Raw genomic sequence first — 16,726 nt, forward strand, 5'->3', positions numbered from 1 at the left:
TTTTGTAACCTTTTAACCACTGGGTAACGTGCTATCTTGTCTTGCTGCAAAACCTATCCTGGGATGTGAAACTGCCTACCCCATCACTTTCCCCTGCCCATGGAAAATCTATATATTCTATTGTAATCAATTGATTGACAGTGTCTCTGAGCTTAATAAGCAAGGTAACACTCCACCAGCGCTGTGTGTAATAAACTCCTATGCTTGACCTCTACACGGTGTGGATTTATGTCCTTCAGTACCATTATACTGTGTTTGGACTGTGGGATCCTGACATCTAAGTAAAATTGATCCTGAAATCCTAGGATTGTATACCAATAAGTAAATATATAGCAAGACAAGACAACTGATGTGACAAGACAATGAATATGTTGACATTTGCTGCTCCCCAGTTTATTATGAAATCCTTCAAGACACTGTTTTTATCACGCAAAGTTGGTTTTGCCATTCAAAGTTGCGTAGCTCTAGAGAACCAGACTATGCTAGAACAGCGTTTGGAAAAGTTAATGAAGCTCCATAGGTTTCAGCAAGATTGCCAGAGAACCATTGAAGCTCAGTGAGATTTTGGTGGGTCTTTAGGTGATTAAAGGCAGGATGCCCATCTTCCCACATTGAACTAAAGGTTGCTCAGCATTTTAAATGAATGTACCAATGTGTCATTAACAGGAGATAGGCTTTTAGCAGTTTCTCTTACCAAGACAGGGCTACAACCCAGCAAGAGGGATGGCAGCTATCCTCAAATGTGTATTCACTGCATTTTATTTTAGCTATGCAACATTAACAACTTTTACCCTCTGACAAAGTGCCTTTGGATAGATTTGATGTGATAGCCGGGGCTGTGTCTCTGAAACAGCACAGAGAACCATTAAAGAATAGGTATGAAGCAGCAGGGACAAAATGTAAGCTGTATATCAGCTATATTCTCTCATATTTGCAATCTTTATTACATTTTCACATGATGTACAGTAGTAGCTTCCCTGTTGTGTTCAAATATCGATCTCAGAGACTATGGTGCCAGCATGAGCTCCGTAAAATTCTCTCTCTGCACTGTATCTGTATGTTAAGATTTGTGTACTGCTACATATCACTGTACCATCACGATGCCTTCTATATAAACTGGATAGACATTAACAAACTAATGAACGGATCTCTTTGGCCAGGGGTGGCTTCAGGCACCAGCGCAGCAAGCACATGCCTGGGGCGGCAAGATGTGGGGGGCAGCCTGCCGGTCGCTGTGAGGGCGTCAGGCAGGCGGCTTTCGGCAGCATGCCTGCAGGAGGTCTGCCAGTCCCGTGGCTTCGGCAGCAATTCGGCGGCAGGGACGCCGATGGCGCAGCACCGGTGGACCTCCCGCACGCATGCCGCCGAATCCGTGTGACCAGCGGACCGCTCGCAGGCGCGCCACCAAAAGCCGCCTGCCTGCCTGCCGTGTTGGGGCGGCAAAAAACATAGAGCCGCCCCTGTATTTGGCCTCTTCAAATTACGGAAAGCTCTACTTCAAGTAGTCTTTATTTGGTTTGTTTGCCTGATTGTTTTTTTTTTTTTATGAGGTGGGGGAGGGGCTAGGTAAGCAAGAGTGAGAAGAGGGAATGGTTGATGGTGTGAATGTTATTCTGATGGTGAAGCTTTGACAAATAGGAAGCTTTTACAGTGTTCCCCAAAAATCAGCTGATGCTGGATTTGTATGATCTGACCTGGAAGATCATTTCACAGTGGGGGTCCCCTTTATTGAGGGTGTCTTGTCCCCAGCTCTAGTGCCCTTCATTCTGGGCTTTGTGATCTGCATTATTCCAGAGGAAAGCACTGTCTTTGCAGCTTGTAGATGGAGATTTGGAGTACATATTTCAAAAGCATCTAAGTGACTTAGGCTCCTAAGTTCCATTTTTTCAAAAGTGTCTTGCTCTTCCAAGAGCCATATTTTTAAAGATATGTAGAGCTAAATTTGCAGATAGGCACCTAGTGGGATTTTCAAAAGTGCCTAGATTTCAAGCACCTTGATTTCAATAGGAGTTCAACTTCACCTCTAAAGTTTTACCCATCATCTCTAATGTAACAGGGAGCTGATCCATCCAAATGTGTTCCTCTTTCGGTAGCATACCAAAATATCACTGACTGAACTGGAACATTTCCTCTGACTTTTGTTGGCACTGCATCTTATCAGCATTAGTGTGTGTTAATATGGAGTTAAAGTCATGTTCTCTTTCCAGTGGTCTGAACACACTGAGTTTAATGATAGGCCCAGTAACTGCAGACATAAAACCAAAATATGATATCCCCTAGTGGTCCAAAGAAGTTGTCTTTTGCTTTTTAGAAGTGCTGATTGGCAAGTATGGATCACAGTTATTCTTATGTTCAATCATCTCTAATGTGAAACATTTTAAGTAGCACTGGCATCGCTGTGGCATATCTAATTAACACTGTCAGCTGGAAAAGAAAGAGCAAACAGCTTGCAAGATGAACTGAAATAAATAGAAAAGAACAATATTTAGTGTTGCTTTTGTTTGACAGGGCTAAGGACAGCACCTAAGAAATTCATGTCCATTGAACCCTTTCTTTACAATTTCCCTTTTACCTATTTTGCGGTCATGCCTATTTTAAAAACAAGTAGCTAACACATACTATGTAAACCAGTGAACAGCAACTCTGTTGTAACAAGTATCCTCTGACCTGGCCAGCATGCACAGAGTCAAGACTAATGCCTTGTCTACACTAAAGGGAAAAGTCGATCTAAGCTATGCAATTTGAGATACGTGAATAGCGTAACTCAAATCAAGGTAGCTTAGATCTATTTACCATGGGGTCCACACCATGCAATCCCATTGACTCCTCTTACTCTTCTCAATCAGGTGGAGTACAGGAGTCGATGGGAGAGCAATCGGCAGTTGATTTAGCAGGTCTAGAAGACCCGCTAAATTGACTGCTGATGCATTGATCGTCGCAGCATCGATCCTCCGGTAAGTTTAGACAAGCCCTAAGACACTCCACAGTTAAGTCTAAAGGGGACATTCTGTTGATAAACACAGGCAGACTTCTCTCTGTCAAAGGGAAACAAAAATAAAGGGAAAATAATCAGTTCTAGAAGCACTGTTCTCTAGAGTGACCTTTCCTCCCAAGTGTGTCTATATCTCCTTGTTATGGCTTAGTCTGGGAATTTCCTGGCATTATGATCTCCCAATACTAGGCAGAGCAAAGGATTCAGAGCCAGGGAGAAGACTTCTGCCTCAGCTCCCCTCGGTTACTTTCCTTTTCTGTTTATATAATAACCTACAATGTATAATATTGTAAAAATCTGGCAAAACAAATTGTGGATGCTTGTGTCTGCTGGCATTTGCAGCATCCTGCAAAAATATGTTTAACCACTGTGCCCATTCTTGATCATTTACATGGATTTATGTTGGTCCATTGGGGGAAATTAGATTTGGGGTTAAAATTAAAATTGGTTGTACTGTACGAGTCTGGTAACAGGACAATACTTCAGTTGCCAGCCTAATAGCAAAAGTTTCTGTAAAGGATGCATTGCAATGAATCTCTTTTGATGAAATAGGGTTTTAATAAACCTTGGACCTGCATATACCAGTACTAAGCAATATGTTTGTCTGAAACATGTTCTGCTTGTAGGTCTACAAAGGACACTACTGAGTCCTTCCAGATCAGGTTTTTAGCAGCCATGAACCATGAAATGCATATTGAATTACTGATCTGTACAACCAAGTCTGGGAGACAGCAAATGTGGTTATCCAGGCTTTTGAATTTGTGAATATCATATTTCATTTAAATATTGTTCCATATTTCTTTGCTGCTTTCCATACAGCATTAGATTGTGCCTCTTAAACACAGCCCAGATTAAAAAGTGGTGCAGAGCCCCAGCAGTCACAGTGGGAGGTGGCCTACCTAAGGGAGCAAGGATGTCTCCTTGAGTAACTTGGCAAGCAGGCAGACAACTCCAGTTTCTACATCCTTATATTGAGTGCAGCCTGCTTCTCCTTGTGTCCAATGGCTAATATAGAAGAGCAATCATAGAATCATAGGGTTAGAAGGGACCGCAATTGTCATGTAATATAACCCCTGCCAGGATTTGTTGTGTCTAAAACATCCTACACAGATGGCCATCCAGCCTCCTTTTGAAAATCTCCAGTGAAGAAGCTTCCATAACCCCGGGGCCGAGGCAGTCTATTCCATTCTCCTACTGTTCTCACAGTTAGGAAGTTTTTCCCTGAGATTTAATCTACATATGCTCTGCTGTAGTTTGAACCCATTGACTTTTGTCCTGCCCTCTGTGGCAAAAAAGAACAAGTTTTCTCCATATTTTTTAAGGCAGCTTTTCAAATATCTGAAAACTGCTATCATGTCCCCCCTCAATCTCCTCTTTTCCAAACTAAACATACCCAGTTCCTTCAGCCTTTGATCATATGGCTTGTGTTCTATCTCATTGATCATATTTGTCACTCATCTCTGGATCCTTTCCAATTTCTCCACATCCTTTCTATACATTGGTGACCATATTGGACACAATACTCCAGTTGAGGCCTAACCAGCGCTAAGTAGAGCAGTACCATCACCTCCCGTGACTTGCAAGCTATGCCTCTGTTAATGCAACCTGAAATAGCATTTGCTTTTCTGCAACAGCATCACATTGCTGACTCATGTTGAGGTTGTGATCCACCACACCTCCCAGATCCTTCTCAGCAGTGCTACTGCCAAGCCAGTTTCCCCCCATTGTGCATTTGTTTTTTCTTCTCTAAATGTAGTACCTTACATTTGTCTTTGTTGAATTTCATTTTGTTGTCTGTAGCCCAGTTCTCCAATTTATCAAAATCCCTCTGAATTTTAGATTTATCCTCCAGAGTTTTATCAACTCTCCCAACTTTGTGTAATCTGCAGCCTTGATCAATATGCTCTCTATACTTATATCCAAGTCATTTATTAAGATGTTAAACAACACCTGACCCAGAACACATCCCTGTGGAACTCCACTTGAGACCTCCTTGCAATCTGATATCATTCCATTAATAGTTACTCTTTGTTTGCAGTTGTTTAACCAATTATGTATTCACTTAATGACAGTTCTGTCAAGCCCGTATTTCTCCAGCTTACTTATCAGAATGTCATGTGGGACTGTGTTAATAGCCTTGCTGAAGGTATATAATGTCCACTGCATTCCCCCTATCAACCAAATCAGCTACCCTGTCAAAGAAGGAAATCAAGCTGGTTTGGCATGATTTGTTCTTAGTAAATCCAGGCTGGCTGCTAGTGATTACCCCTTCCTTCTACAGGTATTCACAAATTGAATGTTTTATACATTGCTCTTGTAGCTTCTCAGCTACCAAGGTCAGTCTGACTTGTCTATAGTTCCCAAGCTCCTCCTTTTTCCTCCTCTTAAAGATGGGCACTATGTTTGCCCTTCTCCAGTCTTCTGGGACCTCTCCTTTCATCCATGAGTTTGCAAATATTATTGCCAATGGCTCCAAGATTTCTTCAGCTAATTACTTCAGTACTCTCTGGTGAACAGCCTCCGTCCCCATTGATTTGAATTCATTCAAATTGGTCAGAAGATCTCTCACATGTTCTTTACTTATCCCAGTCTGCATCCCTTCCTCTCTATTGTCTATTTCTTTATTGTCAATGTCTCCTACCTGGTTCTCTCTCCACTCCTGGGGATTGGAGGTGTGGGATTGGAGTGGTCCCCCACACTGTCTTGATTGCAGGGACTGCAGTTTTATCTCATCCTGGTACAGGATACACACAAGGAGAGGAAGGTTCTTTACTCACTATGCTTGGCAGACAGAAGATGACTCTTTGTGTGGGCTGCTCAGTGTGGACCCATTGTAGTCTGCCCTGTTGGCCAACCTGAAAAATATTTCATTGTGAGAATTGGAAGGATAGCATGATGTTGGGAATGTTTATACATCAGGCAATTCAATGGGAGATTCACTTGAGGAAAAACTGTAAGATTTGGCCTCATAATGGGAAAGGAGAATGGAAAGAACATATTAACTTAATATTTTAGAAACCTTAGTAGCAAGAAAGTTTTATGGGTAGTTCTGAGTTCAGAAGGAAAAAATCTCCATCAGTTCCCTTCTTTACAACTTTTCCTGACATAATAAATAATTATTATTGTTGCCTAAGTGCTAGCACCTTCTAGTGTCCTGCTAATACATGTGCATAGTATATAGACAAGTTTTTTCTCCTAATTAGTTGTCCATTAGTTCTATCTGGACTGACAATCTTTGTGCCAAGTTTTTGCACTTTGAAAAAACTGAGATAGTAAACATTGAAAGCAGGGCCGGCTCTGGCTTTTTTGCGCCCCCCCCCCGCGGGGGGCCGGAGCCCTGGGAGGAGGGCGGTGAGCCCCGGCGGGGGCTCCGCTCTCCCCCCGGTGGCCAGGGGGAGAGTGCCGGGGGGGGAGGGCAGCCGGAGCCCTGGGAGGAGGGCGGCGAGCCCTGGCCGGGGCTCCGCTCTCCCCCCGGCGGCCAGAGCGCAGGGGGCAGGACGGCGAGAGGGCGGCGAGCCCCAGCCAGGGCTCGCCGCTCTCCCCCCGGCGGCCGGGGGGAGGGCGCCGGGGGGGAGGGCGGCCAGAGTGCCGGGGGGAGGGCGGCGAGCCCGGCCGTGGCCCCGCTCTCCCCGGGGACCGGAGCGCCGTGCCGCCCCCCTCCAGGTGCCACCCCAAGCACAAGCTTGGTGGGCTGGTGCCTGGAGCCGGCCCTGATTGAAAGGTGGTGTTTATAATGAAAATTGTGACAGAAATGTAAGAAGATAGCAAGGACACTTTGGAGATTTAAATAACATTTCATAGTCACACTTTCCCCCTTTTTATACCTCTTTAGTTACTTATACTTTAGAAGCTTAAAACTGAAGTCTGCTTGCAAACTGAATTTATCTTTCTTCTTAGAATGAGCAGACACTGAGATTGTTGTCAACTAGTGCCAGTGGATTACTTATTCTCTGTGCAACAAACATGAAAGATTGCCTCCTCTACAAACCCGCACAAATATATAGAAATCTGTCTGTTTCTGTATGACAAATACAAAATCAGATGTCTATATTCTTGCTTATAGCATTTTATATGCATGCACAATGTGGTTGCATATGTAATCATCTTAGTGACTGGTCAGAGGAGAAAATATCACAGGCTAGTATGACTAATAAATGTGGCTTTTGGTAGTTAAAACATGGAGGAGTTATGACAGTTTGCACTAGTTGAGAATCTGCCCATAGGAGTGTAAGACAAGATTCAAAGTTGTATTCCTGATTCTCAATTATTAGTGAATCATTGTCTCTGAGGCCAACATTGTCAAACTTAGGTGTCTAAAGTTCAGTATCAAAATCCATATTTAGGCACCTAAAAATTGCTTGATATTTGGTTGCTGAGCACCCTTAACTGCCACTGAAGTCAATGAAAATATAGATTTTAATCATTCCCACCCCACCATCTATTTACTCATCTGTAAAATGGGGATAAGCTCTCAAAAGTGGAGCTGGTCAGGAAATGACTTTTTCTGAAGAAAATTATCATTGAATTATTTTAATCAAAAACCTGAAAATTATTTTTCTTCAATTTTCACCAAATTAAACTGAATATTTCTGTTTTTTCAATAACAAAAATGAGAGACATTTCCATTTTTTTATTAAAAACAAATATTTCCCCCAAAAGTACATTTTTCAATAAAAAATCTGTATTTAGTAAGACTCCTCTTACCATCAACAACAACAAACCTTTTTCATTGGAAAAAAAATTCAACCAGCTCTTCTCACAAGACATTGAGCTAGATTATGTAATTTAACAGAGCTGGTCAGAAAAGAAAAACATTGATGGAACAATTTTATGTTCTAAAATTCAGTTCAATCAAAATTGATACACTTCGAGACATTGTGTCAGTTTTGTCAAAATTTTGTTTAAGAGAAAATGTTGAGATCTAACAATGTCAAAACATTCCATTTCAGCATTTTCAGAATGAAACATTTTAACTTTTCCTTTCAAAACAACTTTTCATTATAAACAGTTGAAATTAGAATGTTTCGGTTGACCCCAAAAACAATTATTTTTTTTCAGAATCTTCTTTTGTGGTAAATTTTCAAAGTTGACTTTTGTTCCAAATTGGAGTAAAAAAAAATTAAAATTCCATAATCCTCTGCCAAATGGAATTTCCATTCTCTATACAGCTGACTATTTACATGGTAAAGAGGGTGCTTATGTCCTGGGCCTCCCATTTCTCCTTGATTGGGCTGAGGTTAAGTAATTTGTAATACCATTATGGAATTCTGCATAATACCCTCTACTTGTTCAGTCAGCTTTATTGCCCAGCGGAGAAAAGGCTCTGCATAATCCCTGCATAGTTTCTCCATAGAGGAGCCTTTATGCTGAGGCCTTAATTGCAGTTCACCTTACAAGATAGGTCAAGGGGGAGGAATCCCTACTTCCTGACACATGTAGCTTTGTAAGTGTCATAAGAATATAAGAATGGCCATACTTGGTCAGACCAAAGTTCCATCTAGCAGCCCAGTATCCTGTCTTCTGACAGTGGCCAGTGCCAGATGTCCCAGATGGAATGAACAGAACAGGTAATCATCAAGTGATCCATCCCCTGTCACGCATTCACAGGTCAATTACAACCTGTTTGAAACATAGGCCCTGATTCTCTCTCAGTTGCAGAACTCATGCTGTGAAATACCTTTCTCCGGTTTACTCCCCAGGGGCCAGATCCAGAGCTGGTATAAATTATTATAGTTCTGTTGAAGTGGATCTGTACCAGTTGAGGCACTGACCTTTTGATTACAGTGAGAGTGCTCACGGAAAATGCAAATTGTGAGGAAATGGAGCGGAATCTGGCCCTATGTTTGTAAAATGCTTTGGATTTAAAAACAATATGTGTAAAGTTTTATTATTGATATTTTCTGTTTTATTTTTTAATTTCTATCTCAATTCTTCCACTTTCCAGGCCAGATTCTCCTCTCTTCTGGACTCACACTGGTGTAAAACAGATGTATTTGAAAGGAGAACCTGGTATAAAATATCTCCCTTGAGTTTATATTAACCTCTTTCTATTGTAAGGTTGAGTAGGATTTTTTTTTATAAAGTAGTATCACTCCTTGATTAAATATCTCAAACTGTCTTAGTTCTACATTATTATTGTATTTTTTTTAGCAACAGTGAATAGCAAGAGAACAATCAAAATAGTACCATGGAAATTAACAGTATGTTACTGCTAGTCACTGAGAGAAACAGAGAGAACTAATCAGCCAGATGCCTAGTACTTCAGCTAAATTAAATGCTTAAAATAGAATTAATTAGTCAGGAAGGTGGACTTGCTTCATAGTACAACTACTTGTGACCATTAATATCACCAAGGAGAATAAATGTAAGCTGTAATTTAAAGGAACATTTAACCTCAGAGTAATCAACCTACTGTATTTTAATGCCTCATCTTTTAAGGAGGCCCAGTTACACAGTATTATAATGGTATATTACATTCACATCCCTCCCCACCATGTTAAAAAGGATGTCATGTAGATTGCAAAAACAAGCACTCAAAAAATAGGAAATTCAAGAATGTAGTTTGCTCATGCAATCTTATTTCTGCCCTATTATGTGTATGCATTATGATACAGGGTTTATCTCATACAACATAATTTCATGCTATTTTTCCACATGATCCTTGTCCCTTTCAGTTCACTGGATGAATAGTGGTAAGGGAATGAGGCATCAGTTCAATATTTCTTTTTATACTTAATGCCTGGGGCCAAATATCTAGAATCATAAAATCATAGAATATCAGGGTTGGAATGGACCTCAGGAGGTCATCTAGTCCAACCCCTTGCTCAAAGCAGGACCAATCCCCAACTGAATCATCCCAGCCAGGACTTCATCAAGCCTGACCTTAAAAACCTCTAAGAAAGGAGATCCCACGACCTCCCTAGGTAACCCATTCCAGTGCTTCACCACCTTCCTAGTGAAAAAGTTTTTCCTAATATCCAACCTAAACCTTCCCCACTGCAAATTGAGACCATTACTCCTCATTCTGCCATCTGGTACCACTGAGAACAATCTAGATCCATCCTCTTTGGAACCCCCTTTCAAGTAGTTGAAAGCAGCTATCAAATCCCCCCTCATTATTCTCTTCTTCAAACTAAACACTTCCCACTTCCCTCAGCCTTTCCTCATAAGTCATGTGCTCCTGCCCCCTAATCATTTTTGTTTCCCTCTGCTGGACTCTTTCCAATTTTTCCACATCCTTCTTGTAGTGTGGGGCCCAAAACTGGACACAGTGCTCCAGATGAGGCCTCACCAATGTCAAACAGAGGGGAACGATCACGTTCCTCCATCTGCTGGCAATGCCCCTACTTATACAGCCCAAAATGTTGTTAGCCTTCTTGGCAACAAGGGCACACTGTCGACATATAGCCAGCTTCTCGTCCACTGTAACCCCTAGCTCCTTTTCTGCAGAACTGCTGCCTAGCCATTTGGTCCCTAGTCTGTAGCAGTGCATGAGATTCTTCTCTCCTAAGTGCAGGACTCTGCACTTGTCCTTGTTGAACCTCATCAGATTTTTTTTGGCCCAATCTTCTAATTTGTCTAGGTCCCTCTGTATCCTATCTCTACCCTCCAGCATATCTACCACTCCTCCCATTTTAGTGTCATCTTCAAACTTGCTGAGAGTGCAGTCCATGCCATCCTCCAGATCATTAATGAAGATATTGAACTAAACCGACCCCAGGGCCGACCCTTGGGGCACTCCACTTGATACCGGCTGCCTACTAGACATGGAGCCCGACGATCTAGCCAGCTTTCTATCCACCTTATAGTCCATTCATCCAGCCCATACTTCTTTAACTTGCCGGCAAGAATACTGTGGGAGACCGTATCAAAAGCTTTGCTAAAGTCAAGGAATAACACATCCACTGCTTTCCCCTCATCAACATTTACTTCCCTGTAAAGGTCTAAACAGTCCAGAGATGAAGGATCTTTCCTTGAATCCATTCTTATAGCATCCTTTCACAAAAAACAAGCTGATAATGTCACTACCTACATGGACTTTTTCTTTGATGACAGAGTGAGGAATGCATTTTGAGTCATTGACCTCCGATCATCGCACACAATTACCACTTGCTTTGAAATTAGCACTTTTTCTGTTAATGTTCTTCTTTTGCATTCCATATGGCTTCTTTCTCATTTGATGGGTTATTCAGTTGCTACTGCATTATAACAGGATAAAGATAAGTGAAAACAATGCAAGTAATATCCCACTGGTTTTCATGAGATTAAAACACCAAATACCCTCTTCTACATTTAACAATCACTTGATTGATACTAATAGACAAGTGAATAGGTCTGGTGCTGTGGCATGTGCTGGCAACTGGACTTTCAGCATCTCAAAGTACTGACACAGTGCCTGGATAAAAATAGCAACATTACCCAAGAAACTCAAAAGAAGAATACAGAAGTAGATCAAAAAGAATCTCTCCTCTCCACACAGAGGGAAACCAGAACTAATTAGGGAATTTTGCTGGTCAGTGGCAAGCATTGGCTGTTAATACCTACTTATTTTAGTAAGGAAGGGGGTGAGAAGGTGGAGGATTAAATGAAGTGCAATTTTAAATTCAGAAGCAAAAAATAAAAAAAAAACTGAAATAAGATTTGACATGTTTGAAAATGTAACTTAAGAAACAAGAAAGAGAGAAAAACAGAATAAATTAAAATATTTAAGATGGGGAAGGGTCAGAAATGTAGATTGAATTAAACATCGATTTATGTATAGATCAAATACACCCACTAACCAGGTTGTAGGGGAGCTTCTGCAAGGAAGGAGGTTTCAAGCTCTCTATTTGAAATATACTTGGTATTTTCTGATTCATTGAAAATATCCTAGATTGCGTCATCATAGATGCCAGAAATCTCACTGCATTCCAGGGCATTGGCAGCATTCTGGATATTTCAAGTGAGCCAGAAAGTACCAAAAGGATTTCACAGAAGGGAATGAAAATATTTTAAAAGTTAGCAAAATCTTTGTTCTTTGCTGAATGCTCCTACAACCTGGTTAATAAGTGGCATATTCCACTCAGAAAATCTGGGTGTAATTCAGTTTTCGTTTTAGGTTAGCAGTTCACTGTTAAAATAGGGACAAAACTGTGTTCTTCAAACACAAAAATCTTCTCCTACTCCCAGATAACTGCACAAGTCTAAATGCATAAATATGACACATAAGCTGTTTAAAATCTTGCATTAAAGCAATTTGCTCTTGAAGGAGAGTGTCTGAGAAGTTTGTAGTAGAAAAAAGAGTGATTTCAGTGAATAGGAATTGGAAAGGAGCACAACTACAACATTACACTTTTAATTACCTTTTTAAAAAGGATTAGTAACTGTTACAAATAATACCAAAACTAGAAGCAAAAGAAGAATCTGCCTTCAGTGCTTGTTTCTATGTTAAAAATTTTGAGTTGTGGAATCCATGACTGGAATGAGATTTCCAGTACTAAACCTTGGGTAAAATGGATACTTTGCTATTTGTGTTTGTAGTTACTGGAGCTCAGATAATGATGTCATAATATTTTGCCATCATTAGTGGAACTATTCCCTTATGAAGTTGATATACATAATGGTTGTGTGGCAGATCAGCAAGTACAAGACGTATGTTTGGTGAATAGCCTTAGAAAAATTCATATACAAAGTATCTGCATTTCTGTAACTGCTTGCCTAATTACTGGCAAACAAGAGTGAGCTCCATGATCAAGGAGCTAGTACAGTGAATATTGCACATTAAATTGAATAGACTAGTTTTTGCCTTGATATACAGAGCTTAAACTCACCTGTAATCTGACACACTACTGAGTAATTTGCATTTAGGGGGTTAATCTTTACAAGCACTTTGTGTTTTAGTTTGGGCAAACTGCTTTTCAGTAGTAGGGCTGTGTTGGACCAAGTGCTCTTTGTCTTACTAACAAAAACAGTGCCATTAACTTCAGTGGTAGTACTTGTGCTGATAAGCCAAGCAGGATTTGGTCCTAACTATATATGCTATTTGCCATGTGCCCCCTAGAGGTACTAACTCATGATATATCATTATGTTCTGTTCAGATAGATGTCATTGGCTTAAACCTCAGAATGTGATAGAGATGTGTTTGGAGGTGGCAAAAAGTGGCTTTATACTACATTTGTGACCTCCTTTCTCAAGCATGGGGTCAGCTGGTGCTAACGTGGCCCCCTTGTACAGGTTAGAGCAGCCTTAGGACTGTTCTAAACTGTACCTAGACTCAATGGCCTTCGAAAGGGCATTCTGCATTGAGGATAGCCCATGTGCAATGGGTCTCTAATCAGACCCTTTTCCCACGGAAAGGTGGATGGTGAAGGCCCAGCTTTGTCATCCCAGGTACCAGGGGAATTCATCAGTAATGTTTAAGGTGCTTTATATAAGCACTGTGTTTAAGCACAGTTTTATAAAAGATATAACATGGTCAAAGATGAAGAGAAATTCCTGTCTCAGTTGATCAGAGAAACATGTATGGATGGAGTTTTCCCTAAACCACTCTGTGGTTGTCTAATAGAACTCTTATAAAGCTTTGCCTGAAACCAGTCCTTGAGACTATGAATAAAATGAAATATAGGGATAAGAGATCAGCAAATCTGTGTGTGTTTGAGCTGGTTGATATGATGAAAGCTTAGATCAAATGGCTGCTGAGATTTAAAATAATGATGCTAAAACTTTTGTGTAAAATTCAGTGGTCCCAAAGTCCTAGCCATACTATGGTTAAAATTCTGCTGTCTACAGCCATGTTTAAGCACAATTGTCACTAACACACTTTCAGCCAAAATATTTCATTTTGAAAGCGACTTCATTGGGTCTGAATAAACCCTAGAAACACTATATTACTGACTGCAGCACTGAAGTATACAGGTTTTATTTGTTCCCCACCCTCCTTACTAGCAAAACTACTTTTGTTTGGCATGTGATAAAGATTTGATACTTTCAATTCAATAATTGCCAAATTAACACAATTCCACCAAATATTATCTGCAAACTGTTTACATTTAAAAGTACATTGAACATTTTATAAGGTGCAACTTTCATTGTTTGAGAGAAACAATTTACATTGTGCTATTTAGAATTTCAGCAATGCATCCTATTCTATTAATTTCCATTATGTATTCTCAAGCTTCTAGTAATGCTTACAAATATTTAGCTATATTAACTGATTTCCAGGTCCTTCAAAACACAGAACTTAATGTTATGCCCATTTCAAAAGCTTCATGCTTATGTGGTTGGGAATGCTACATTGGGTGACAGCTTTGCAGATAATTATAACAATTGTTTCAGAAAGTTTATTTTGTCAGCAAATCAAAGGATGACAGTGTACTGTGTAAGTCACCTTTAGCTTTAGTCAAAAACTATTCCAAAAACACAGGAAACATTTTTCAAAGTGCCAAGAGTTTTTGGAACTCTTTTCCAAAACACAGATACAATATAGTTTTCCAATAACGTTTCTAGTGTGGAAACCAGACCAACAAACCAAATCATTAGAGTGAAATTTCCCCCACCCTCCGCTCTGACGTCAGAATGCCATATAAAGGGGAGGGGCCAACATAAAGGTTTTCTAAAAGCCCTGGTTCCAACCAGGGGAGGAGTTCTCTGTCATAGGAAGTGAGAAACATTGCTGTATAGCTGAGTTCCAAAGATCCCCTAGCAAGCTCTGTCTCTGGGGGTTGTGATGAATTGGAGCTATGACTGTATAACTTAAAAATTGTGTTTGATACGATGAAGTTGATTTATGAAAAACTACAGTACCATGCGTTCTTATGTGTATGTGGCTCAAGTATTGCTAATGGGTCCTCCTATAGCAGGTGCACACCGGACAGATAGAGTGGGATGCATGCATATCCATGCACATGTACTTAGGACTCAATCACCCTGTTCAGGTACAAACACCTGGGAACTAAGGGTGAGCTACATCCTCAGAACAACAGTTTTAGTTCTACCCACTGAAGGGAAGGGGCGGAGAGGAAGAAGCAGTGAAAAACTACCCAAAAGACAAAACATAGGAAAGTGAGGGGAGGTTAATAGAGAGTCACAGAGAAACCGAAGAAGCCAGACAGGGAGCGTAAGTATTTGGCAGGAGATAGCAAGGTCACCCAGCATATAGCAGCCTCAGGGGGCAGGAGGGCCCTGCCCACTTTCCTGAGCCCAGATGGCCCCAAGATTCTGGACAACTTAATGGACTCGGATCCAAAGAATGCCCTGAAGTGGTGAGGAAGTGGAGGCAGGGACATGCTTTTAGGATTGATTGTTCTGTCTGATCTGCACTTTCTTGTGGTTTAAATGAGTACCCATAAAAGAGCAAATGTGTTAGACTCTGTGCAAAGTGTGTGAGTGGGTGTTAACTGCTTCACAACTGCTATGGGCCTCTGAGAGAGTTAAACAGTACACCAGACAATTCACACATTTGGGTGGAGTTTTGGGAAAGGGCATGTTTAAATAAAATGGAATTTGAGTCACCATTGAACCCAGAGGGGCTTGGCAGCTGGATAGCAGGTTCCAGCTCTCAAAATGGGGTTCCAGATAAAAAGTCTGTGCCCTGAGAGTAGGCCTGGGACCCCAGGCTTTGGGCAGTGTCTGGACTCCATTCAGGCTACAGGGGCTTAAAACACGAGGCAATCCAGAGCAGCAAAGGCTTAGATTCCCCTCACAGAAGTCCTAGCAAGTGGCTGAAAGGCGGCTCTCTCTAGATTTTGTGTCGGGGCAGTGCTTAATTTGTAATGAAAGAAGTGCTGGGGCTCAAGCAATTAGGTGCGAGGGCTCAAGCACTTTTTTTACATTCATAACTGATGCAGCAAGCTCAGAGGTACCGGGGCTATGAAATGCCAAGCCTAGAGGTGCCGGGACTCATTCCTGGCAAACCCTGGCTCAAATTAAGCACTGGTCAGGGATATGCTGGGGGCATAGCGGTAGACTGCAGCAAGTAGCGCTCAGATTCTTACTGGCAGCAGCTCCTCCTGCAAACACCCACACAGATTTAATTGATCTGTAAGGGTGGGTAATCTATGCAAAGGGTCAGATGGGTGTGTATGGATAATCATAAGGAAAACACCCACTGTGTTTTTAGTCTTGTACCAGAATGTCCCTCTGTATCTCTTGGAATGAATGATCTGTGGAATAAGAATCCTTTCTCCTGGTTTAGGGAGAGCCAGCACAAGGATGCAAATCTTCCACCCCTTCTGCTTGGAGGTTTTCTGGTGTGCTTCTATGTTGACATGACAGCCAGAATCCTGACTCCTTCATACATACATATTTTAAAATAAAGATAATTTAATTTTTAAATAACATTATTACATAGAAAATATCCACTGAGCCCTACTAATTTAACAAACAAACAAAAACAAAACAAACAAAAAGAGTGAAGGAAAGGTATTAAGCACAAATTTTGAAGACAACACAGAGTCTAGTTATAATTGGAGTCTAAATCATTACCTGTCTCCCAGAGTTAATGTTTACAAAATACTTGGAAGAGATAAGGTGCTATATAAATGATAATAATATTGACCATTATTTATTACTTGGTATGTGCCTTAAACTATTTGGAAATATTTGTTATTATTTAACATCCAGATGATAATTGATGGACAGAACACACACACACACACACAAAAACAGTGAAATATTTAAGGAAACAAACAAACAAACAAACATAAATAAATAAATAAATAAATAAATAGGCATTATCCCTTTATAAATTCTTGAGC

Source organism: Malaclemys terrapin, chromosome 1 (assembly GCF_027887155.1).
Source record: "Malaclemys terrapin pileata isolate rMalTer1 chromosome 1, rMalTer1.hap1, whole genome shotgun sequence".
In the NCBI taxonomy this organism is placed as follows: Eukaryota; Metazoa; Chordata; order Testudines; family Emydidae; genus Malaclemys; species Malaclemys terrapin.